This window comes from Eurosta solidaginis, chromosome 3 (genome assembly GCF_040869045.1).
Source record: "Eurosta solidaginis isolate ZX-2024a chromosome 3, ASM4086904v1, whole genome shotgun sequence".
Taxonomy (NCBI): Eukaryota; Metazoa; Arthropoda; class Insecta; order Diptera; family Tephritidae; genus Eurosta; species Eurosta solidaginis.
Window position 1 is genome coordinate 135,416,458 of NC_090321.1, and position 25,338 is coordinate 135,441,795.

General features: G+C 40.5%; 1 protein-coding gene and 1 pseudogene across 22 annotated transcripts in view; both read left to right on the forward strand.

Moving 5' to 3' along the window:
• The window catches only part of RyR (Ryanodine receptor), a 1,962,175-nt gene that overhangs the window by 35,862 nt on the left and 1,900,975 nt on the right, over positions 1–25,338 (forward strand). The window lies entirely within an intron of this gene.
• LOC137246002 (nuclear pore complex protein Nup205-like) lies at positions 1,898–25,303 on the forward strand (annotated as a pseudogene).

Consider the following 25,338-nt stretch of genomic DNA (forward strand, 5'->3'; position numbering starts at 1 on the left):
TGGTCAAACAATCATTTATAGTTAATAACTCAAAATGAAATTATAATAAAATTTAAGTTATTAACAGAATAATTTAATTCAGATTAAAAAGCGTGGGCGCATTTGACTACATTTCATATCTTTCCTCTCAGATAGTTGCCAATAGGATGATTGTAACATTCAATATCAAGCACCCCACGCTTTTTACTGTGAATAAAATTATTCTGTTAATAACTTAAATTTTATTATAATTTTATTTTGAGGTGATAAACTATAAATGATTGTCTGACCTTCTACTACTGTTATATAAACTCTTTTTAATTGAAAATTATTTTCTATTTTTTAGTTCGGGTAGCTATAAAAGAGTGTTTTTTTAAACTATTATTTATTACACTTGTTTCAATTATCCAACTTTCATAATGCTTATCATGGTGATCGTGGGTTTTTTTACTTTGCTGTGTATACATTTTCTTAACAGTTGGTTATTAATCTGTTGCATTTTTGGGATTGGAGATCATTGTTTTTTGGACTATTGGCATCCTAAAAGTGAAAAGAGTTACACTGTGCCCCGGCAAGCCACCCGTAGATTAATCGGTATTATTTAACAAAAAAGGGACTCACTTCTATCGTTAATATCTTCCCCTCCCTATACGCTGTAATGCGCGTTCGCATCTGCGCCTATGACAAGCCGTCTCTGCAGCTTCTTGATCCACCAGCTTTTGAGCTCTTTTGTAGGTGCTTCCACATAATGGGCCATGTAGCAAGATGCTTGGATAAGCAACGGTTCTTTTTTCTCCTCTATTGCAACCACCGCTAGGTCTTCGGTATTGAAGTTGGATAACATATGTACACCTATAGGTGTTTCCCCGCGGTGACTGCAGCTCTAATCCTACAGGCTATATAAGAAGAACAAACGGTGACGGTCGCGTAAATTTTTGCTCTTTGTTTGAGAAAAAAAATAATAGTTAATAACCGCTTGCAAGACGGATAAAAGTTGGTACAACCCTAACAACAAGTGCTGGATGCTGTGTATAACAAGGCAATCCAAAAGAAGGTAGGAGTGCGGAGGAATCCAATAGCTGGTGATTTGCACAAGCACAGGCCTACGCTGCTGCTCTCACAGCAACCACTGCGCTGCTAACATCAACACATACACGGACGCCTGCAGATAAGCTCAGCACGGGTGAGAACACCAAAAGTTGTCAAACTACTTTCTTGCTACGCTAACGCGATAATTTCCCTCTATATTTGGCGTTTTTTTGCTTTTTCTCTATCACTAACACAGCGCAAAATATTAGCAAATACTTAAAATATTGATACTAGCGAATGATAGAAGAAGCAAAGTGACAGACACACAAAGAAAGAGTGGAATACAATAGATAAATAAGTTACGTATCAGTGCTGCCACCACGGTAGAATAGGTTTTTATATTTATTAATCCACTGAAACTAAAACTGCTATGTAAAACTATATGTATCACTTTCACAATTCTAGTTAGTTCAAGAATATAATATTATTGCATATCTTTGCCATACACTGAAAAGATATACAATTAATAATGCCAGCAGAGTGCAAATAATGTACTGCAAAGCTGCTTCAAGTAGATGAGATGAAAGCTTGCTCTGGTGGGTGTGGCTATAGCTTCTGCGTGAAGTGCAGTAACATCAAATGAAACGAAATCAAATTAATAACCGACAATATTAATTTGAAATGGTTCTGTAACCAGTGTGCGTTATCAGATACAAATACAAAATGTGTCGAAATTAAACATTTGATTAGCAGATGTGAAGAAACAAAAATAATATCAAGTGATGTTAAGCAAATAGTTGAGCAGATATTTAGTAATAAATGCTCTCAAATAAAAAGTAGCATTATCACGGACTTCAACCCCCTCTTGGAGCACAATATTGAAGTAAAAATGAATGCAATGAAAAATGAAATCGTAAGGGATTTGTCGAATGAATTTAAAAAGAACAATGAGTTATTAGACAATTTACGCGTAACAAATGAGCAGACAATTTCGAAACAATCTTATGCTCAGGTCGCCACCGCAAATGAGAATAAAATTGTCATCAAGCCGAAAAAGAAAGGTAAAAAAGCTAAGGAAACAAAGGAAGCTCTGAAAAAAGTTGTTGAGCCTACTGATGGCCTAGTAAGAAATAAATAAAAATAAATGTAAGGCGCGATAACCTTCGAAGAGATCAAAGGCCGAGCTTCTCTTCCAATTTGCGTCGTGCTCCTCTTGATTTTCCCTACAAATTGGCCGGACGGGACCTACATGTTTTATGCCGACTCCGAACGGCATCTGCAAGGCAGATGAGTTTTCACTGAAAGCTTTTCATGGCAGAAATACACCCGGAGCGCTTGTCAAACACTGCCGAGGGGCGACCCCGCTTATAAAAATTTTTCTTCTAATTTAAAAACTTTATTTCTAAAATTTTGATGTTGCTTTGCCCGGGGTGCGAACCCAGGGCATACGGTGTGGTAGGCGGAGCACGCTACCATCACACCACGGTGCTTGTGAGAAAGTTCAACTAAAGTAAAGGAAGCGATTGGAAATGATTATGATACAGAGAAGACTAAAAATAAGAATGAATTAAAAAAATTATTAAAATAGTTGGGATCACAGACAAAATTAGCAATGAACGTTTGGTAGAATGTTTAGTTAAGCAGAACGATTCATGTATTGGGAAAGATTTTAAAGTTGTGAAGCTGTATGAAAACACAAATCGTAGGGAAGAAAGTTATATTGCGTTGGTAGAAACAGATGCAGTAACATCTGAACATGTTTTGCAAGAAAAAAAATTGTATATAGAGTGGGACACTTGTGTCGCTTACGAACATGTAAGCGTTTTGAGATGTTTTAAATGCTCGGAATATAAGCACAAAGCCAATGATTGTACAAATAAAGTAGCGTGCAGAAAATGTGCTGGAGCCCATGACAGCAAAGAATGCACCTCAAACATAAATAAATGTGTTAATTGCAGCGAATTGGTAAAAAAAAAAGTTATTGATGTCGATGTAAATCATCACGCTTTTAGTAAAGATTGTCCTGCGTATAAAAAATATGCACAGTTGAAAAATAAGACACGGGTCTAGCAACGAATTATTAAGGAACTGATTTGTATATATTTGAATATTAGTAGTATTGTCGCTAACAAAGCTGAACTAGAGCGTCTGATAGAATCACAAAATCCTCATTTTATCTTTTGCTCAGGGACTTGTTCCACTGATGAAATCACAAATCAAGAGTTGGAAGTACAAACATATAAATTTATACGGTACGATTCACACAGTAGGCACATGGGTGGAGTTCTTATATATGCAAAAGATTCATTTGAACGCACAATAGGCTACAACAAAGCACTGAACAAAAATATCTGGTGTATCATTCTAAAAATAAAAAATATGTTTCCCCAATATAAAATAGCTGTAAGCACAAACTATACTAAACAGTTAGTTGACTTATTTCGGTCCTTTGCTATGGAACAAAAAATAGATTTTTACACACGAAAAGGCAATAACACCGAAACATTGATAGATCTATTATTTACAGATAGTAGCTCAATATCATATGCAAAACTAGAAGAATATTAGATTTCAGATTTCAGATCATGAAACAATTTAATTTAAAATCAAGTTAGATAAAGTACTTCAAATGAGAACTAGGAAAACCATAATTTCTTGGGAAAATTACACACGTGACAGTCTTATTAACCAATTACGACAGTTCAACTTCACTGACTTTGCAAATTTGAGTATCGAAAATAAAGCTACCTTGCTAAAGAAAATAATGGCATTCAAAAAATAATAATAAACGACCAACTTTATAATCAGGAAAGTGAAATAGCGCAGTCCTTAAATGATTACTTTATTGACAGTATATTGGAGATCAGCCTGCATATCCCGGTTATTTCCGCCAATTATAATAGTACCCTAGGTGTGCAAAATGACACAAATGTTTTTATGTTTCAAAAAGTTTCTACAACTGACGTACTTGAAATAGTAAGCAGATTCAAAAAAAACAAAAAAAAATTGGAGGAAAAAGCTCATTTCGGAAGGAGTCATTAAAGACTCCATAACCTAAACAGGGTTTTTTAAGCTCAAATTCTTAACGAAAACTTAGATACAGGTATAGTTCCTAAGCTATGGAAATCTTCCGTAGTTGTGTCGATAGAAAAGGTTTAAAATACCTTAAAGCGGATGAGATCAGACCAATTAATACGCTACAATGTGACCAGAAAATACTAGAAACAGTGGTAAAAAACCAGCTTGGGAAATACCTAGAAGATAAAGAAATTATTATCCCCCAGCAATCAGGTTTCCGAAAGAAGCATTCCTGTGAAAGTGCTTTGAAGTTAGTTATAGCGAACTGGAAAGAAGACCTAAGCAGGAATAAACATATAATAGTTGTATTTTTGGATTTAAAACGTGCATTTGGCACGATAGACCAAAAGCTACTAATAAAAAAGCAAGCCAAGTATGAGTCAAAATGGTTTGAAGACCTCCTCATTAATAGGAATCAAAGGACAATAGTTGGAAAATCCTTATCCCAGAAAACAGAGGTACCAGTTGGCCTACCGCAGTGATCGGTGCTGGCACCAATACTGTTCAATATTTATATCAATGATATAACTAATTCTATAAAGTACTGTGCTATTAAACTCTTCGGGGATGATACACTACTGATGCTTATTGGAGAAAATATAACTGAAATATATAGTAAAATGCAAGAAGATCGGAATAGTGTTTATGATTGGTTATGCGTAAACAGACTTAAACTGAATGTCAACAAAATCAAATGTATGGTCATTTCCAGACGAAATTTCCGAAATAGTGACCTGAAAAATTTAAATATTAAGCACGAAGTAATAGAAAGTGTCAACACCATCAAATATTTGGGAATAAAAATAGACGATAAACTCAAGTTCAATGAGCACGTTGATTACACAGTGGGAAAAATAGCTAAAACAAGTAAGGAAGGCTAAGTTCGGGTGTAACCGAACATTACATACTGAGGATAATCACCATGTAGGAAAATGAACCAAGGGTAACCCTGGAATGTGTTTGTATGACATGTGTATCAAATGGAAGATATTAGTGAGTATTTTAAGAGGGAGTAGGCCATAGTTCTATGGGTGGACGCCATTTAGGGATATCGCCATAAAAGTGGACCAGGGCGACTCTAGAATTTGTTTGTACGATATGGGTATCAAATGAAGGATTTTAATGAGTATTTTAAAAGGGCGTGGGCTTAGTTCTATAGGAGGACGCCTTTTCGAGATATCGCCATAAGGGTGGACCAGGGGTGACTCTAGAATTTGTTTGTACGATATGGGTATCAAATGAAAAGTGTTAATGAGTATTTTAAAAGGGAGTGGGCCTTAATTCTATAGGTGGACGCCTTTTCGAGATATCGCCATAAAGGTGGACCAGCGTGACTCTAGAATTTGTTTGTACGATATGGGTATCAAATGAAAGGTGTTAATGAGTATTTTAAAAGGGCGTGGGCCCTAGTTCTACGGGTGGACGCCTTTTCGAGATATCGCCATAAAGGTGGATCAGGGGTGAATCTAGAAGGTTTTTTTACGATATGGGTATCAAATGAAAAGTGTTAGTGAGTATTTTAAAAGGGAGTGGTCCTTAGTTCTATACGTGGATGCCTTTTCGAGATATCGCCATAAAGGTGGACCACGGGTGACTGTAGAATGTGTTTGTACGATATGGGAATCAAATGAAAGGTGTTAATGATTATTTTAAAAGGGAGTGGGCCTTAGTTCTATAGGTAGACGCCTTTTCGAGATTTCGCCATAAAGGTGGACCAGGGGTGACTCTAGAATGTGTTTGTATGATATGGGTATCAAATGAAAGGTGTTAATGAGTATTTTAAAAGGGAGATCTATAGGTCGACGCCTTTTCGAGATTTCGCCATAAAGGTGGACCAGCGTGACTCTAGAATTTGTTTGTACGATATGGGTCTCAAATGAAAGGTGTTAGTGAGTATTTTAAAAGGGTGTGGGCCTTAGTTCTATGGGTGGATGCCTTTTCGAGATATCGCCATAAAGGTGGACCAGGGGTGACTCTAGAATGTTTTTGTACGATGCGGGTATCAAATGAAAACTGTTAGTGAGCATTTTGAAAGGGAGTGGTCCTTAGTTCTATAGGTGGACACCTTTTCTAGATATCGAAATAAAGGTGGACCAGGGATGGCTCTATAATGTGTTTGTACGATATGAGTCTCAAATTAAAGGTATTAATGAGGTTTTTAAAAGGGAGTGGCCCTTAATTGTATATGTGAAAGCGTTTTCGAGATATCGACCAAAATATGGACCAGGGTGACCCAGAACATCATCTGTCGGGTACCGCTAATTTATTTATATATGTAATACCAGGAACAGTATTCCTGCCAAGATTCCAAATGCTTTTGATTTGAATTCTGCGTCAAAAAACAAATCCAATCACCATGTTTCATCCCTTTTTTCGTATTTTGTATATAATTATGGAATTTTTTAATTTTTCGAAATTTTCGATATCGAAAAAGTGGGTCATAGTCGGATTTCGACCATTTTTTATACCAAGATAAAGTGAGTTCAGATAAGTACGTGAACTAAGTTTAGTAAAGATATATCGATTTGTGCTCAAGTTATCGTTTTAACGGCCGAGCGGAAGGACAGACGGTCTACTGTGTATAAAAACTGGGCGTGGGTTCAACCGAGTTCGCCCTTTTTCACAGAAAACAATTATCGTCCTAGAATCTAAGCCATACAAAATTTCACAAGGATTTGTAAATTTTTGTTCGACTTATGGCATTAAAGGTATCCTAGACAAATTAAATGAAAAAGGACGGAACCACGCCCATTTTGAAATTTTCGTTTATTTTTGTATTTTATTGCACCATATCATTACTGGAGTCGAATGTTGACATAATTTACTTATATACTGTAAAGATATTAAATTTTTTGTTAAAATTTGACTTAAAAATTTTTTTTCTTAAGTGGGCGTGTTCTTTATCCGATTTTGCTAATTTTTATTAAGCACATATATAGTAATAGCAGTAACGTTTCTGCCAAAATTCATCATGATATCTTCAACGACTGCCAAATTACAGCTTGCAAAACTTTTATATTTCCTTCTTTTAAAAGTGGGCGTTGCCACGCCTATTGTTCAAAATTTTACTTATTTTTCATTCTGCGTCCTAAGGTCAACCGACCTACCAAGTATCATCGCTTTGTCCGTCTTTGGTAATGAATTATCGCAGTTATTCTGTTTTTCGAAATTTTCAATATCGAAAAAGTGGGCGTAGTTATAGTCCGATATCGTTCATTTTAAATAGCAGTCTGAGATGAGTGCCCAGGAACCTACATACCAAATTTCATTAAGATACCTCAAAATTTACTCAAGTTATCGTGTTGTCCGTCAGTCGGACAGACGGACGGGCGAACATGACTCAATCAATTTTTTTCGATACTGATGATTTTGATATATGGAAGTCTATATCTATCTCAATTCCTTTATACTTGTACAACCAACCGTTATCGAATCAAAGTTAATATACTCTGTGAGCTCTGCTCAACTGAGTATAAAAATATATTTTACACAGAGAACCTGCAAATATTTAAATAAGAAATACAAAGTAATGGTTTATAGATCAATAATCGAACCACATTTTATTTACTGTCCGATTATATTTTTCATATTGCGAGATAGTCAAATATAAAAGCTACAAAAGCAACAGAACCGAGCTATGAGATTCATTCTCAAAAAACGCTGTGATACACCTAACAGAGACATGCTTTCTGCTCTAAATTGTCTTTGCATTAGACAGCAAATTTTTTATTTTACTATGAAATTTATTAAGAACATAATAGACGGTAATTTGCCTGCGTACTTAAATAGTAACATCAAATATGTAAAATAAATGCATTCTGTAAATACTAGAAGCAAAAATAACTTCAACCTACCTGCTTACAAAACTGAAGCAGACAAATGTAACTTGTATTATAAGGGATAAAAATGCTATAACGAGCTACCTAATGTTATCAAATCATGTAAAGCCAAAGGATTAAAAAAAAATTGTATATTTATTGTAAAACACTACCAATTTAGTACTGTATAGGTAGGCTTCCATAGAATCAATAAAAATGTATGCCTGCTAAGTATTCTGATATGAAGCGTCTTCCAACAATTTCCCTTCCAAGCTCTCGTGCGCATACAATAAAGGTCGCCGAAGCACATACTGCAACGCATCACTCGATCATATCAGTGCATCGCTGTTCGGATGTCGCCTTCGTGCTTATTCGTAAACGGCCTTAGTTAATTAGGGTGGTGTTACTTACCGGTTTGTAGGTAGGGTTGCGGACGGTATAGACTGCTGAGGATGTGCCCGACAGTAATGACTCCTTGACGGCGATGGTGGTGATTCTGTGGCTTGTAATTTTGTTCTTGCTGTCGCTGCTGTTATAAAGCTTTCTGCAACTCGGGACACTATCTACCACAATGTTATACACCATAAAATGTTTTTCTTGGGCGTTTACGTTGCGTTGTCCAACAAGGCTCGTATTGTATCAGCAAGATTTGTGGCTGTTATTTCCTAGTCCTTCAATAATGCTATTCATCAACTTGTTGCGTGGTTCCACAAAGGACGTCGGCATATGTTGATATTAAACACCACGGTGCACAGTACCGAATATTATGTGATGATGAACCAAATTGGCGGTTGCTTTTCTGATACACAAGGCCGGTTTCAATCGCTTGTTTGGGGAACTTTAGATAGTTTAAAATATTTCGAACGCCCTTTAAATTCAGCACAAATTTTACTTGTTCGTGATTTAGAATCAATGCAACACGCATAAAACAAAAGCAAAGCGTATTAGTACATTCAATGAATATCACTTGTATTTCTTGCGGAATAAATATTTCAGAGCTCAGAAGTAGCAAAAGAACTACTACAAGTTTACAACACTATGTATGATTATAATAATTTGTAGGATAATAAATTTACAAAATTGTTTTGTCGAAAGCAAAGCATGTTGGTTTTGATTCTTTTCAGGTGACAACAATAAAATTTTTGCAGTGACCAAAAAGGTGGTGGGTTTTTGAAGGTGGCGATCGTGCCGGATCGCCATCCTGTACTTGCGGCGAATTCAAGTTGGTGGATTTACGCGGTGGAGGCTGCTACACGTCCATGAGGATTCCCAATGGGAAAGTTAAAGTTAAATACAATTATTTGATTTTGGGGATAATTCAATATAATACAATTCAGTATAAATGGATATAATACAAGATACGGGTTGTAAATAAATTCATAGAGATACGTATATAAAGAGGGAGATCGGACGTATGACAGCCTATGCTGCATAAACATCCTGGCCCGCCTAGACGCACTAAGCGCCTAAAGTGTGTTGCAGCTCGGTCAAAGCCCTGATTGCTTCCGTAATGAGGATTTTCCCAACTTTGTGTTTGTACGTTGAGGCTCGCAAACCGAAGGCGGTGCATCGTATTGTGCGATCGGGCACGGTCGGTGCGCGGTGGTTGCGGCGAGCGCTGGATGCGGTGTCGGACGTGCTTGCAGTGGGTGGTGATTGTGGTGGCTGGACGTACCCACTGTCGCGGTTGCGTGGCCTGCGGCGGCGTGAGGAATGGCGTCGGCGCCTCGGTGGTTGCTCTGCAGTAGGTTATTGGTGACTTCCGGTGTCTCGATGCAGCAGAGTATAGTGATGGCATTCCAAGACGCAGCAGCGCTAACTGGATGAACATGCACGTGTGTGGTGTGACAGTGCCAAGCAGTTCGTGCAATAATTGTGTGCACGTGCGACCAACGCGCGTTGATGGGGCTGCACGGCAGCAAATATGGGGCAAATTGGTAGCGCATGGGGTCGCATGCACAAACGGCATCGTCGGTAGTCGGGCAGGACTTCGTCACGTCGTTGACGAGCTGTGGGCACTGTCACCTGGGATGCTAGTGAGCGGCGCGGTGCGAGAACTGGGGGGCGTTGGCGATCCATCTGAGGAAGATAGGATAGAATACATTTTAGTCACTCATGATGTTGGGTGTAGAGTGTTGGTAGGGGTTAAACTTATGTATGTAGATTTTGTGATAGCACAGGGGTTGGACTGTATTACGTTGTGGGGCTGCTATCGAGCCTTTAGGGCCTGAGTCAGGCTCGGGGGTCGGTAGAAAACACAATTTTGTGATCGGCCTGGTGAGTACGCCATTCTGGATGCGTACGTCTACTACTCGAACATGACCGTCTCTTCCTAGATGGGTGTCTTCCACGCGTCCTAAGCGCCATTCGAAAGGGGGTATGTTGTCTTCTTTGTTGACTACGAGGTCGCCTTTTCGAGGCGGAGGTTGGGTTGTCTTCCATCGGTATCGCTTGTTCAGCTCCATGAGATAATCATTCTTCCAGCGTTTGCTGAACTGACAATGTAAAACTTTCAACCGTTCCCAACGGTTAATCATAGAGAGGTGTTCATAGTTCAGTTCGGGGATGGAGAGCAGGTGCTCGCCTCGTAGAAAATGACCCGGGGTGAGGGCGGTGAGATCGTAAGTATCTTGAGACAGCTGGGAGAGGGGGCGAGAGTTTAAAACCGCCTTTATTCAAATTAATAAGGTAGAGAACTTTTCGAACGTGAAGGTGTGGGTCCCGGCGACCCTTTTAAAGTGGGTTTTAAAACTTTTGACCGCGGATTCCCATAGACCGTCCATGTGTGGAGCGCCAGGGGGGATGAATTGCCAGTTGGTGCCGTGCGGTGCATACTTCTGGACGACGTTAGACGAGACTTCCCTGAGAAATGATATGAGCTCCTTTTCCGTGGCACGCTTAGCTCCTCCGAAGGTTGTGCCATTGTCGCTCATCATTTTGCTGGGATATCCTCGGCATCCCACGAAGTTGGAAAAAGCGGCGAGAAACGCTTGGGTGGTGAGATCGGAACATAATTCCAAGTGGACGGCTTTGGTGGCGAAGTAGACTAAGACGGCTACATAGCCCTTCATTATCTTGGCAGACCGGAGCATAGAAGGCTTTATCTGAAACGGGCCAGCGAAGTCTACACCAGTCGTAGTGAAAGGGGGGGGGGGGGGGGGGGGGGAAGGGGTGAATCTACATCTTTCGGGGGCAAGGCTGCCATTATTTGTGATCGCGTTTGCTGTTTGTGAATGGTGCAGACTTTGCACTGGAAAACACATTTTTTCAACTGAGGTTTGAGTCGGGGAGTATAGAACTCCTGCCTCATAGGTTGTTGCAGGAGGCGGACGTCCGCATGGAGGAAGTTCTCGTGCAGAAACCTTATATAGAGGGTGGTAAATCGAGCCTTTTCGGGGAGAATGATGGGATGACACTCATTGTAGGTCATGTCGGCGTTTACTAATCGTCCGTTGGCACGGAGAATCACGTTTGTATCTAGGAAGTGGTCAAGTGCTAGTAGGGGACTTCGCTTTCCGACTCGTTTTGAATTTTCAAGGGAAGCTCTTTCGGAAGCGAAGAATCTCGACTGAGTCAAGCTCAGCAGACGGGCTTTCGCACGCATGACGTCGGCGTAAGAGAGAACGGGATCGTTAGCGGCACGACCGCCTCCTACAGCATTCCTAAGCTGAGTTATAAATTTCAACATGCACGCTGTTACGCGTAGGGCGCGGGGATAGGAGGAGAACCGTTCTAAGAAGTCTTCTACCTCTTCCGTTGCGTGCAATGCCTCAACTCGGCGGAGTTCGGGGTCCAATATTTGTGGCCGTTGGTGTTGGCCAGTCCTCGGGGGGTCGGGAACGCCAATCTGGTCCATTCCACCGTAGCTATGAGTTAGCGAGCTCGACAGGGCTACATCCTCTGGTTCCAAGATCCGCGGGGTTGTCTTTGCTTCGCACATGTCGCCAACGGACATTCCCTATGAGATCTATAATCCGCGCTGTTCGGTTAGAGACGTATGGCTTTTCCAGCCAGGCTAGCACGGTTTCCGAATCGGACCACATAATTAATTTTATTTGACTTAGGCCGAGATGGGGTTGGACTACTGTGACTAATTTTGCTAATAGGAGCCCTCCGCATAGCTCCAGGCGTGGCAGACTAATCGTTTTAAGAGGAGCAACTTTGCCTTTGGACACTATAAGGTGAGAATGGACTTGAGTACCGACGGTAATTCTTAGGTACAGGTTTGCGCAATAAGCCTTTTCTGAGCCGTCGCAGGATCCATGGAGCTCAACATATTGATCGGGTGTAAAATTCATCCATCGGGGTATTTGGATGGCTGAGATAGAGGGAAGATTTTGAGAGAACTGCGTCCATTTGACTAGACGGATGGGTTTAACCTCCTCGTCCCACTCGGTCCCGTCTAGCCACAATTCTTGCATCAATATTTTCGCCAGTATCATGATTGGCGTTAGCCACCCTGCGGGATCGAAAAATTTTGCTATGGAAGAGAGAATTTGTCGCTTCGTGGCTGCAGTGAATGCCGGATTTGAGTCAACGGTATACGAGAATGTATCCGTTAGGGCGTTCCACTGGATGGCCAGGGCCTTGGCGGTGCTAGTCTTTTCGAACTCGAGAAAGTTGGTTTCAAGCAAATCCGTTTTCGGTATTTTTTTTAGGATCCCGGGATGGTTTGCAGTGATCTTTTCTAGGGGGAAGCCAGCTGAATTGAGAGAATCTATAGTCTCTGTTAGGGATTGCTCGGCTGATTGGAGGTCATGACTGCCGGTCATGACTGCCCGATAAAATATCGTCAACATACGTCTCGGATTTTAGTATTGGGGGTGCGCGTGGATGGGAATCGGCTATATCTTTAGACAGGTCGTGTAGAGTGCGAATAGCCAGGAAAGGCGCGCAGTTAACTCCGAAGGTGACCGTTTTTAACTTCTAATCCTTTACTGGACTGTGTTCTGGGGTTCGGAATATTATCCATTGGCAGTCTCGGTCATCGAGGTGCAAGAGAATTTGGCGGTATATTTTCTCTACATCGCCGTTAAACATATATGTATCTATATGTTCGCCATTTCAACAACATAAGTCGGAGATCGGGTTGGAGGGTTGGTCCGGTGCATAAAACATCGTTAAGGGAGTGACCGGAACCCGACTTTTTAGAGGCGTTGAACACAACTCTGACTTTTGTTGTCTTCTTGTCTGGCCTAACGACCGCATGGTGAGGGGATAGAACGAGTAGTATTTACCCAGGGATTCTATTTCACTGGGACTGCATTCTTCCATGTGGCCTAGGGACAGATATTCTTCGAGTACCTGGTCGTATTGCTGCTTGAGATCGCCCTTTTTTGAGAGGGTATGTTCCATGCCATGGAACTGTCGTAGGGATGCAGTACGGGTTTGACCTAGGTCGATGTCGTTCGGGAATGTTGTTTAAATGGGAGCCGAACCATATATCGACCGTCACCCATGCGAGTGGTGGTGCTTTGATAAAAGTCTTCGCACATTTTATCTTCTGGGGTTTCCACTCGCGTTCTGAGTATTTCTTCAATTTCCCAGAATTGCCGTAGCTGTTCATTCAGCTGGACATTCGTCACTTCCCATGCTTGAGAGGAGTGTGCTCCCACAATTTCGGGGGATTGGCCACTTATTATCCAGCCAAATATTGTGTTTTTGGCTAGCAGTGTCGGAGAGATCTTTTCGATGCCGTTTAGCATTGTTTGTGGGATGAGATCGCTGCATAATACCAGATCGATTTGGGAGGGGTTCTGAGAATTCTTATCTGCTAGCTTGAGGTGGGACCATTTACGCATTTGGTCATTATTAAGCCTGAGTGTTGGGAGTTGCTAATGAGACGAGGTAGCACTATTGCCTCGGCCTTTATTTTTACCTTATGGTTATTTGAGACTAGGGTTAGTGAGCACAACTTGATGGAGGTTTGTACTACTCCGCCTCCCATGCCCGATATTTCAAATAGGGAGTGGGTATATGGAAGGCCTAGCTTGTTCCACTAAGGCTCTGAGCCTGAAGCAGTCACCTCGGTGTTCTATGGACACTATCGATGTGGGGAGAATGATTTGGCTGTCATTTTCGGAGTGGAATGACTGGATATGGGCTGCGTTTGATTTAGAGGGAAGTTCTTCCGTAGCTGCTGCTTCACGGACGCTTTGTTGGCTGGTACTTCTAAATCCTATGGTTGTTAACTGGGATATCGATCTTCGCGGTCCAGTGGTATGATGAGGGGCTGAGGTGTCATGAAGGGTGGAGACCTTGGCAGTAGAGACATGTTATTGTGCTGGCGAAATCTTTTAAGATGTGTTTGAGATAGACAACTTTCGCACAGGTTGTTATCTTTCAAGAATTTTTCCGCTCAAGGATTGTCAGCTTCTTGTAACGCAAGCAGCTTTGTAGCGTATGAGAGGACTGCTTGCACATTCTGCAGGCGTAGATTTTTTGATGCTCTGCCACATGAGCATTTGTTCGATTTTGGGAGTAGTTGCTATTGTGCGGGGGGTTGCGGCTTTGGATTTGGGTTTGACCCTGCCTGAACTGGGGTTGCTCTGACTTGGATGAGGCCTTGAGAAATTTGTGGAAGGTGGATTGTATCGGGGTTTGGCTGGTCGCCATTGATCCACCCTTTCCACTATCTCGTATCGAGTAGTCAGAAATTGATCCATTTGGAACCAGTTCGGGAGGTCTTTTCGCGAGCTTAACGATTGTTCCCAAAACCAGATATATTAATATGGGACCCCGACTCTCTGTCGAGACTTGTTGTGTGGCTAGAATCTGGAGGCAGTTGTTGACAGAAGATTGCAATCGCCGAATATCTTCGCTGTTTTCAGTCTGAATGGCCTTGAGGCTAATGAGGACTTTTATTTGATTATCAACCAAGACTCTTTTATTTTCATATCGCGATTTCAGAGCTTCCCAAGCCAGAGCAAAGTTGTCATCACTAAGTGGGAATTGCTTTACTATCTGGACGGCTTTTCCTTGAGTTTTGTACCTGAGATGGTTCAATTTTTGGGTGCTTGAGAGTTTTGGGTAGTTGATATAGACCGCAGTGAACATGTCACGGAAGGACGGCCATTGATCACAACTCCCGTAAAAGATTTCGGTGTCACAGGCGGGTACTTTGAGGTGCATCCCGGAACTTTCTTGGGGAGTGGTAGTTGTAACGGGGACGGGATCTGATCTGGAGTTGATACCCTATTCTTGCCTTCGTGTCCTCATACGCTATAAGGCAGGCACGGTATTTACCGAAAGCTGAGGACTTAAAGCCGTCAGGGAGGTCGTTGTCATCTGATTCTACGACGGCGTCATATGCGCTCTGTACCCTTTCCCAGAATACATCGATGTTTTTGTCTTTTAGTTTCAGAGATATCTCGGTATTATCCTGGATGTCGGTTGTGCCGAACCGAGCGCAGTAATCCGTAAAGAGAATCGTTTCGGATATAAATTTATTTTCGACCACGGAAACCATTCTAAATAGGGACTTGCTTAATTTAACTTTAGCTATTTTGGTTATTTTGGAGATTGCCGAGTGTTTATTTATACGGGAACACCAAAGGGAGAAGTTTTCCTATTGGTCGAGAGTGTAGTAGGCTAGGACCAGTTAGACTGAATTGGGAGTAGCCTGGGACAGTTGGGCTGAGCTGCAGAATTTACTGCTGGGTATTTCAAGCAATGCAAATTTGGCCGATATTTTTTCTGGGTATCGCCAACAATGTAAAAGTGGGGATATGTATTTAAATTATACCGCAAGGGACACAGGTTAACTCTGTGAAAGTATGAGTGCGATTTACCGGTTTGTAATGCACCACGATATGTATATATGTATATAGGGGTTGAGAATATATACTTTTATGGCGGGAGAATGTATTTTTTGGTGGGAGCCTCCAAAATATACTCGGGGGAATATACGTAATGTATGTATATGAATTTATATTATTAAAAATGCTGTTTTCGTCAATGGCGACGAAGGACCTAAGTTAATTAAGGGGGTGTTACTCACCGGCATGTAGGTAGGGTTGCGGACGGTATAGACTTCTGAGGATGTGCCCGACAGTAATGACTCCTTGACGGCGATTCTGTGGTTTGTAACTTTGTTCTTGCTGTCGCTGATGTTATAAGGCTTTCTGCAACTCGGGACACTATCTCCCACAATGTTATACACCATAAAATGTTTTTCTTGGGAGTTTACGTTGCGTTGTCCAACAATGCTCGTATTGTATCAGCAGGATTTGTGGTTGTTATTTCCTAGTCCTTAAATAATGCTATTCATCAAATTGTTCCGTGGTTCCACAAAGGACGTCGGTTTATGTTGATATTAAACAGGCCGGTTTCAATCGCTCGTTTGGGGAACTTTAGATAGTTTAAAATATTTTGAACGCCCTTTAAATTCAGCGCAAAGTTTACTTGTTTGTGATTTAGAGTCAATGCAACACGCATAAAAGAGAAGCAAAGCGTATTAGTACATTCAATTAATGTCACTTGTATTTCTTCCGGAATAAATATTTCCGAGTTCAGAAGTAGCAAAAGAACTATAATAAGTTTACAACACTGTGTATGATTATAATAAATTGTAGGATAATGAATTTACAAAATTGTTTTGTCGAAAGCAAAGGATGTTGGTTTTGATTCTTTTCAGATGACAACAATAAAATTTTTGCAGTGACCAAAAAGGTTGTGGGATTTTGACAGGTGGCGATCGTGCCGGATCGCCATCCTGTACTTGCGGCGAATTCAATTTGGTGGATTTACGCGGTGGAGGCTGCCACACGTTCATGAGGATTCCCAATGGGAAATTTAAAGTTAAATACAATTCACTGATTTTGGGGATAATTGAATATAATACAATTCAGTATAAATGAATATAATTCAAGATACCGGTTATAAATAAATTCATAGAGATACGTATAAAAGGGGGAGATGGGACGTATGACAGCGTACGCCGCGTAAACAGGCCTTCATACCAGAGATAACTGGCATCAAAATAGTGTTGGCATGATTCGGAGGTCTGCCACAGTTCAGCACCATACGGTAGTTCATAGATATAACTAGGTTAGAATTATATGTTAGTCTAGTTAAAATTACACAAGTATACACGGTTTTGGATCTGTGCAACTAAAAGTGGTTTTTAAGTAAATTTATGACGCTGAATCCGAATCTGTATTCCGTTTTTTAAGATTGATTCTAGTTTTTAATATAGTCAATAAATTCATTTTTTAAGATTTTTGTCAAATAATATTCATTTTATTAACTTAAAAGTAACAAATCAGAAATGAAGATTGGTGGAACTTTGCCTTTTGTATTGTTTAGTATCTGTTTCGCGTATTAGAGTCCAACAATAGTCGCTCATCATGCCTTCATCCTTGGTATCGTCTTTCAATGTTGGCTAGATCTTGGTGTAACCGCTCTCCCTGTTCGTCGCTCGTATCACCCAAGTTTTCGGGAAAAAAATCGAGATGGGAATGCCGAAAATGTATCTTTAGAGACATCCGAGCTCCAATCTTGCGATAAATTTCCAACATATCGCCAATAATTTCCTCAAAATTAGGGGATTTGTGATTACCAAGAAAGTGGTGAACGATATTTTGAAAAGATGCCCACGCGGCTGCTTCATCGGCGTTAAACATTTTGTAAATTCTTTATCAGCCATTAGTTTTCTAATATTAGGTCCGAAAAATATTTCTTCTTTGATTTTTGCATATGACAATTTAGGAAACAACTTGACTAAGTACTGAAAAGCGGGTCCTTCACGGTTTAATGCTTTGACGAAGTTCTTTATAAGGCCAACTTTAATGTGAAGAGGTGGCAGGAAAATGTTTTGTGGATTTACAAGTAGTTCAGCGGAGACGTTTTGCTGTCCAGGCTCATATTGAGTACGACTTTGCCATTCTTTCCTCACATAATGATGTTCAGTTGCGCGGCTATCCCACAAGCATAAGAAACAACTAAATTTGGTGAATCCAGATTGCATCCCAGTTAAGATGCCAATAACCTGTTGAAATAATATAAAAAATAAGTGTTATCGATTTAATTGGAATTAATGTTTATACCTTTAGATCACCACATATTTTCCATTTATGATCATTGTATTTGATGAAGCACAGGATCTTCCGCATTGTTTCGTAGCATTCCTTCGTTTGTACTGCATGAGCAATCGGAATAGATGGTTTGTTATTCCCGTTGTGGAGAAGAGCAGCTTTTAGGCTGTATTTGGAACCATCAATGAATAAACGCCATTCGTTTCGATCGTAGGGTGCATTCATTTCATTAAATAAACCATTAATATCGTTACAGAAACTTATGTTGTCTTCTTTTTTGAAGAACGGTCGAAGTGCCTCATTTCTGTTTCTGTATACAGTAAATTTTGTTCGAGAGTCTAGATTTTTCCATTGCTGCAGCCGTGATCCTAGCAACTCTGCTTTTTGTTTGGACAAATTCAAATCACGAATCAAATCGCTTAGTTCATCTTGCAAAATTAAATGTGGCCAAAGTCACTTTCACTGCTCGGGGGTGATGGAGTTAAAGTTTCCACGACGTTTGCACTTATACTTCGATAAACTGGCAATAGATCATTAGCAGTACGTGGAACTGGCTTGGATACTGATGATACATCAGGATAATTATATTTTGCTAATTTTTTTGCATTTACACCCGTAACTTTCATCAAACAAAAGTAGCAATCATCTTTATGGTTTTTAGGTTCTCTCCAGAGCGCTGGCATTGAAAAGGAAAAGTACTCACGTTCTCCCGATGACCACTTATACAGCTTTGTTTTGCATGCGTTACAAATAAATTTCGGTCTCCATGACTTACGAGTGTCTGCTACGCTGAAACCAAAGTAGTGCAGATACGCATCTTTGAGCGCATTTGTTATTATTTTGCCACTTTTTTTAATCATATAACCACCACAAACGTAACAAAAACACTTTGGATCAACTTTGCAACACTGTCTCTGCATTTTTATTTTTATATAATGGTGTTGATGGTTTAGAATATATTTTAATTCTGAGTCTTAAACTATTTTACATTTGCTTATATACTAAAATCTAAAACTATGTTCCTAAACGTAACTATACTTGTAAGTGCGTTTGTGTATCTAATGTTAGACAAAGGACTAATTTAATGTCTTCTTAGTTTATTCTATTGTTTGCTTCTATTGTTCTATTGATTCTATTGTTTGTTTGTTCAAGGGCATTGCTTGAATATTAAGAAACCATCTGTTTTGTATGAGGGTTGTTTATACTTATCTTTCCTCAAGTGTGTGTACATATGTGTGTGTATGTGTGATAGGTTTAGGTACCTTATCCTGTTTGTTTTGTAAGTATGTATGTATGACAATATTATCTTAAATTCTAGTGGACTGTATAAATTTACTTATTTTAGAGTGGCGTAGTTATATGTTCATACTTTTATGAACATTCTGCCATTTTTACTTACTTACCAAGCAGTGCCACGATTTAAAAGCTGCTATAACAGCACAATGGTGCTATCATGCGAGATCGCGGAAACTAGAATCAATCTTGAAAAACTGAATGCAGATTCGAATTCAGCATATCAAATATAGTTAAGAATCGCTCTTATCTGCTCAGATCCAAAAGTTGACCTGAATTTGTAAACTTGTGTTATTATATATATACATACATTGTAAATAGATATAAGTTAGGCTTAATTAAGCTGTAATAAATAAAGTAAAGTAAAAGTAAACTACTTTCAGAAACCTTTCATTCAGATGAGTGCCAAGTCTCCAGTATTAGCGCCACATCAAATGAACCCTCCTCAAGATTCAGAAGGCGTTTGCTCGATGCCACTTTACTGTATTGCAGGTTTATCTCTAGGACTCGGAGCGCCATTGAGCTGTTTTTCTCTATCCTCTTCAGGCTTTATGTTTAGTAACCTCTTAAGGTTGCCCCAGCTACACATTCTGAAATTTATACCAGTCCTCTTAAGGGGGATGCTGAAGCTGACATGTATATGGGTGGTCTGATAAGGATGGCCTGTCAAGATAAATAATGCTGAGAGCTCAATGTGATATCGCCTCTGACAAGCCGACAGAACCTTCAAAAAATGTTGGAAGCAAGTAAAAAGTTAAAATTTAACGACGTCTTGTGGCTACAGAAAATGTTGACAATAAATGTGTGTTCGTGCATAAAAGATATTTATAATATAAACTAGCAAGTTCGGCAGACGTTTTTCTGCCTTCTCCTTCCCCTTTTTTCTTGTCCTTTTATTCACTGCTCCCTCTTCCTTTCTCTTTCTGTTCATCTCTTTCTCCCTCTCCGTCTTTCCATCACTTCTTTTCCGCTCTATCTTCGTCTAACCCTATCTGTTTCACAAAATCTTTCCCCTTCCCTCTTTCACTTCTCTCTACTTCTTATTCTTCTCTATACCTTATTCCCAATCCCAGTTCCAGTCGGTCCCGGGTACATTTCCCGAAAAAAGTGTCGTAAATACTAATATATTGTAACGAATTTAGCAAAACTCCGCTTATTTTACACCTTCTAATAACGTTCGAATCGCTAAATTGTTGAATAAATAACTCCAATATTCAACAATGCAAAAATGGTCTTTATTAGACTACTTTGAAAGTACTTCACAATAACACTTAACTTCACAACCAATAGCGTGCTTAAATCCAACTGATTTTCTGACTACTCAGCTTGCGCTTTTTTATACTCTCTGCTGCTTCATTCGCATTTTTCTACTACAGTCTAGACGTTTCGCCTGCTAGAACTGCGGTACATATACAAACGTAGTTTATGCGTTTCTCATAATCATATGCGTGTGAATGTGTAGCAACTTCGGCTGATGATTCCAAGTGTGTGCGCGTAATATCTCATCGTGCTTTATATGGGTGTCAATGATGATTGATGTGTTTATGACACAGTGTGGCTCGCTGCAATGTTTTCGTTTTGGGAGCTTATTACTAGTCATGGTAATATTCGTCACACTGCCCTCTACCTAAGTCTGATCGTCCCGATCAGACAAATCTCCCGATCCAACCGCTGCTAGCCTCTCCAACTAAACCACCCTTCTATTTCGTGGTTTCCCAATTGTTTCTATGCGGTAGATGGTATCACTGATCCTCTTCACAACTTTGTACGGGTCTTCCCAACCGCACCAAAATTTGGATGGAACACCTTTCCGCCAGTAAGGGTTGTATGCCATTACCAAATCTCCCTCCAAGAAACCTTCCGAATTATTGTTCTTGTCGTACCTGTGTTTCATCCTTCTACTCATTATCATGGACCATTCCCTCAACCTCTATTATTTGGCCAATGAACTACTTCGTAGGGCTTGATCTTGACGAGTTGGCTTTGCATAATCAGTACCGTGTTGACGTTTCACAACAGTAGTGCGCGCTGGCTTGAAACCACCCTTGCATTCTTTCTGGAAAATTCTTTCGTTCGTTTCAGTGCATCCATTAGGGTTTGTCAATGCCAGTGTTTTTATCGCAGGTACCTTCGGTTTTGCTTTGTTTGGTCCATTCGTTCCATCAACCCTTGCCCAATCGGCTGCCTTTGACTTTTGTGGTTTTTGTAGAATCTCTTTCACCAACACTCGCTTACTGCTGAACCCTTGCTCAAAACTGAAATTAAGTGGTCTATCCTTGTTATTATACTGCATAATCCTTATCTGCATATCGATCCTGATGTCATAGTCAACTAAGAAATCTACTCCCAATATGACTTCATCAACGATCTCTGCCACAACGAATTTGTGTAGAACTATGACCTCCCCAATTAAGACTTCACATACCACTTCCCATTGGACTTGGTTATACTCGCCAGTAATCGTACCCAATCTTGCTCCAGGTAATGGCTTTACTCTCCTGTTGGCGAAATCAGATCGGATTAAAGAATGAGATGCGTCGGTATCTACAGTCAGTACACGCTCCTTGTCATCCACATTTCCTTTGACGGTAAGACTGCTCGATTTCCTTCCAGTTTGCGAGATTCACACGACATCCAATAGCTGGGGCAAGTTCTCGATCTTTATATCTGACTCTCTCTTGCTTATCTCCTCCAGCTTTGCGTTTACGACCACCCACATTGTTGCAACTGTTAGGGTTGGTGTTGCAATAAAACGCAATGTTCCCTGGCTTTCCACACTTTAAGCATTTGAATGCCTCATTATTCTTCTACTGGGACCCTTCAAATAAAAAAAAAAAAAATATGAAAGGCGCGATAACCTCCGAAGAGATTTTAGTCCGAGCTTCTCTTCCAATTTGCGTCGTGCTCCTTTTTAATTTTTCCTACAAATTGGCGGGGCGGGACCTACTTGTTTTATGCCGACTCCGAACGGCATCTGCGAGGCAGATGAGTTTTCACTGAGAGCTTTTCACGACAGAAATACACTCGGAGTGCTTTCCAAACACTGCCGAGGGGCGACCCCGCTTAGAAAAAATTTCTTCTAATTGAAAAAACTTGCTTCTAAAATTTTGATGTTGCTTTTCCCGGGGTGCGAACCCAGGGAATTCGGTGTGGTAGGCGGAGCACGCTAACATCACAACACGGTGGCCGCCACACCGGGTAACCTTCAATGCTTCCAAAATTTTGTCTACCCACTCTGGTCTTTCTACTTTCACACGATGAGCCTTTTATGCTTTAATCAATGGAGAGGCAGTTTCCTGAGTCAATGCATGTGATACCGTGTCTGCGAATGTGGGTTTTGCGGTTGCATATGTCGCTCGCTTCGTTTCCACGTCCCGTATGCTATTTATAAAGCTCTGGCTTTTTACCCTCTCGATGTATTCCACGGGTGCGTCCGCATTTGCCAAATGAGCCAACCTTACATCATCCGAAGCAAACCCTTATAAAGTCTCATTAGCTTTTTGGTAACGGTTTTGCAACTCAATTTGGTTTATCTGTTTCCTGTGTTCGCTTCCGTATCGCCTCTCTATAGCGCTTATCAATGTTTCATAGTTGTTCCGTTCGTACTCTGGAATTGTCTGCAAAAGTTCAGCTGCAGCCCCTTTCAATGCCACGAACAGTACAGCAACTTTATTTTCAGCATTCCAATTGTTTACTTCTGCAGTCTTCTCGAATTCTAGCTTAAAGACCTGGAAAGGAACAGAACCGTCAAAAGATGGAGTTTTTACCTTCGTATTACTCGCTTAAGTAGGCAGGCGATTAAGTTGCAACTGCTCGATACGTCCTCTCTTTTTCTCAAACTGTAAAATTTTTGCATCCTGGGCCTCCAGCTTCGATGATACCCTTATCTCCTCTGCCTCCAGCTGCGAGGAATGCGGACCTCCTGTGCTTTCAACTGCTCAGCCAACTGAGACATCATATATGTCTTCTGCTCTTCCAGTTGAGATGCCATATATATCTTCTGTCCTTCCATTTGAGATGACATTTGCGACGACATTTCTGAAATGCGTACCTCCTGTGCTTCCATCTTGGATGTTACTGTCGATGTTTGTTTAGATATTGCATCCAAAATCGTGTTAAAGTCTGTTTAGGCCAGCAGGCTAACCCCAAAGGAAAATTAAGGGCCGGCCACCCTAATGCAATCTAATGCAAAACCGCTTATTTGTTACGGCCGTTAGCACTTATACTAAAAGGAAAAGTGACGTTTCGTTAAGTTACCCCGCCAAAGGCCTGTTAGCTTTGGGGGTAAACGGAATGCGTGGAAAGGAAACTCTTTCACTTGGATGAAAACCGCATCAGTTTACGCACGCTCGAACGTCTTGAAGCCGCAAGTTAAAACCACATCAAACGTCACACCGCCAGAACGCAGAGTCCCTGGATATATTAAAGGTAATATTGTAGCAATTGCATGCTTGCACCTTTACACTCTCTTTCTGTTATTTTCCACTGCATATTTTGTGAAATAAAGAGTACTGAAATTTTAATATTAATCACTGCTTTCTTCCTTAATTACTGCGTGATGGGGTAAAAAATAGGTATCGCATGTATCTGCCGGAACATGCTCTTCTACTCGTGCCATATGAGCTAACGTTTCATATTCTGACACGACTCGGTTATATTCCGTCTGCAATTCGGGATTTTTCGCTAACCGGGTTTCATTTCTGAAAAATTGTGAGCACGCGCTCTTTAGCGACGGTCCTAATGAGATACCCTTTTTAAAATCCTGCTTAAAAGGCAATGACACGATATATTTGCCATCCTCATTTCTTTTGGTGGTTTTTTGATACAACTCCTCGCAGTAATTTTCGTCTTTGGTATAAATATGGTTTTTGGGAATATGTTCCAGCTCCCAAAATGACGCTATTTGTTTGTCCAGCGATACCTCATTAAAAAATGACACACACCTGCCGGCTGGGCTGGCCGAGTACTTTCAAAGCACAGTTTCAATTGAGTTGTTGCCTGAAACCATTCAGGTAAAATTCAAGAACTTGTTCAATCCGTCGACATTGCTACCTTCAATAATATCTGAGCTAGGAGACTTCTTAAAGCTCGTGACGCTGCGAATGGCAGCTATTCTGATTACAATTCTTATAGCTTGCCTTTTGTTTGGCCTTGACTGGTTTGCAACATTCATCCCAGCCAGTACCGAATCCTTCGTCTAAAATTATATCATATGATGGGCAACTAATTGACGCAGCTATATGCAATAGAGTATTGGATTTTTATTTCAATAGTTCTGTGGTTTTTCATTGGTTACCAACCAGCACATATCCTTTGTTTTTCGCTTTTCTAAACTATAATTATATCTGTTTAATATTAGGAGAGAAAACATTATGTCGGCATGAGTTTTCTACCGTCGTATCCATATGCTAATTGCTGACTTCACTGAGTTTATGCATAACATAATTAAGGGGAAAGGCGGATGAAACCGCTCGAACGGTTATGGGATTTTCAAAAGAGGGCTTGGAACCACCACATAACACAGAACATAACTTTGAAATGAGATGCTACATATTGCCTATTAAAAATGAGAGCTGGTTTGACAAGTTGTGAGAGGTCTGCGCGGAATACTCTCAATCTTTTGAAACCAGCCTCTGGGCTTTATCTTGGGAACATTTCTTTGGATCCATAATTCAATACTATTCGAATTTGCGACAGGAACATTGTGTTGGTAGTGACACATCTTACAAAAGCCATAAAACCGCGGCATTAATCCTCAAGAAATAGAAGCCCTACAAGCAGTACTCGAAGTGACAAGATGTGTGATGAATTATCACGTATAGCAATTTGTGGAAACCCGAATTGGGCAGCATTGCAAGTCCCTCGAGGTTCGTTGAGTTGCCAGTGCCATTTGTGGCGAAAGGACATATTTTGGAGATACTGTCCGCGCTGGGCAAATCTAAAGAAACAGCAACAATCCTATGGAATATGATGGCATCAGCTCAAATTATACCAACTTTTCCGCCTCAGGGATCCCACTGTGAATGCAATCCTCAAACAGAAATCAGACGGAAAAATGGGAAATCGGCTTAAAAATGTTTGAGGATAATTAATTATTTAGTAAGGAT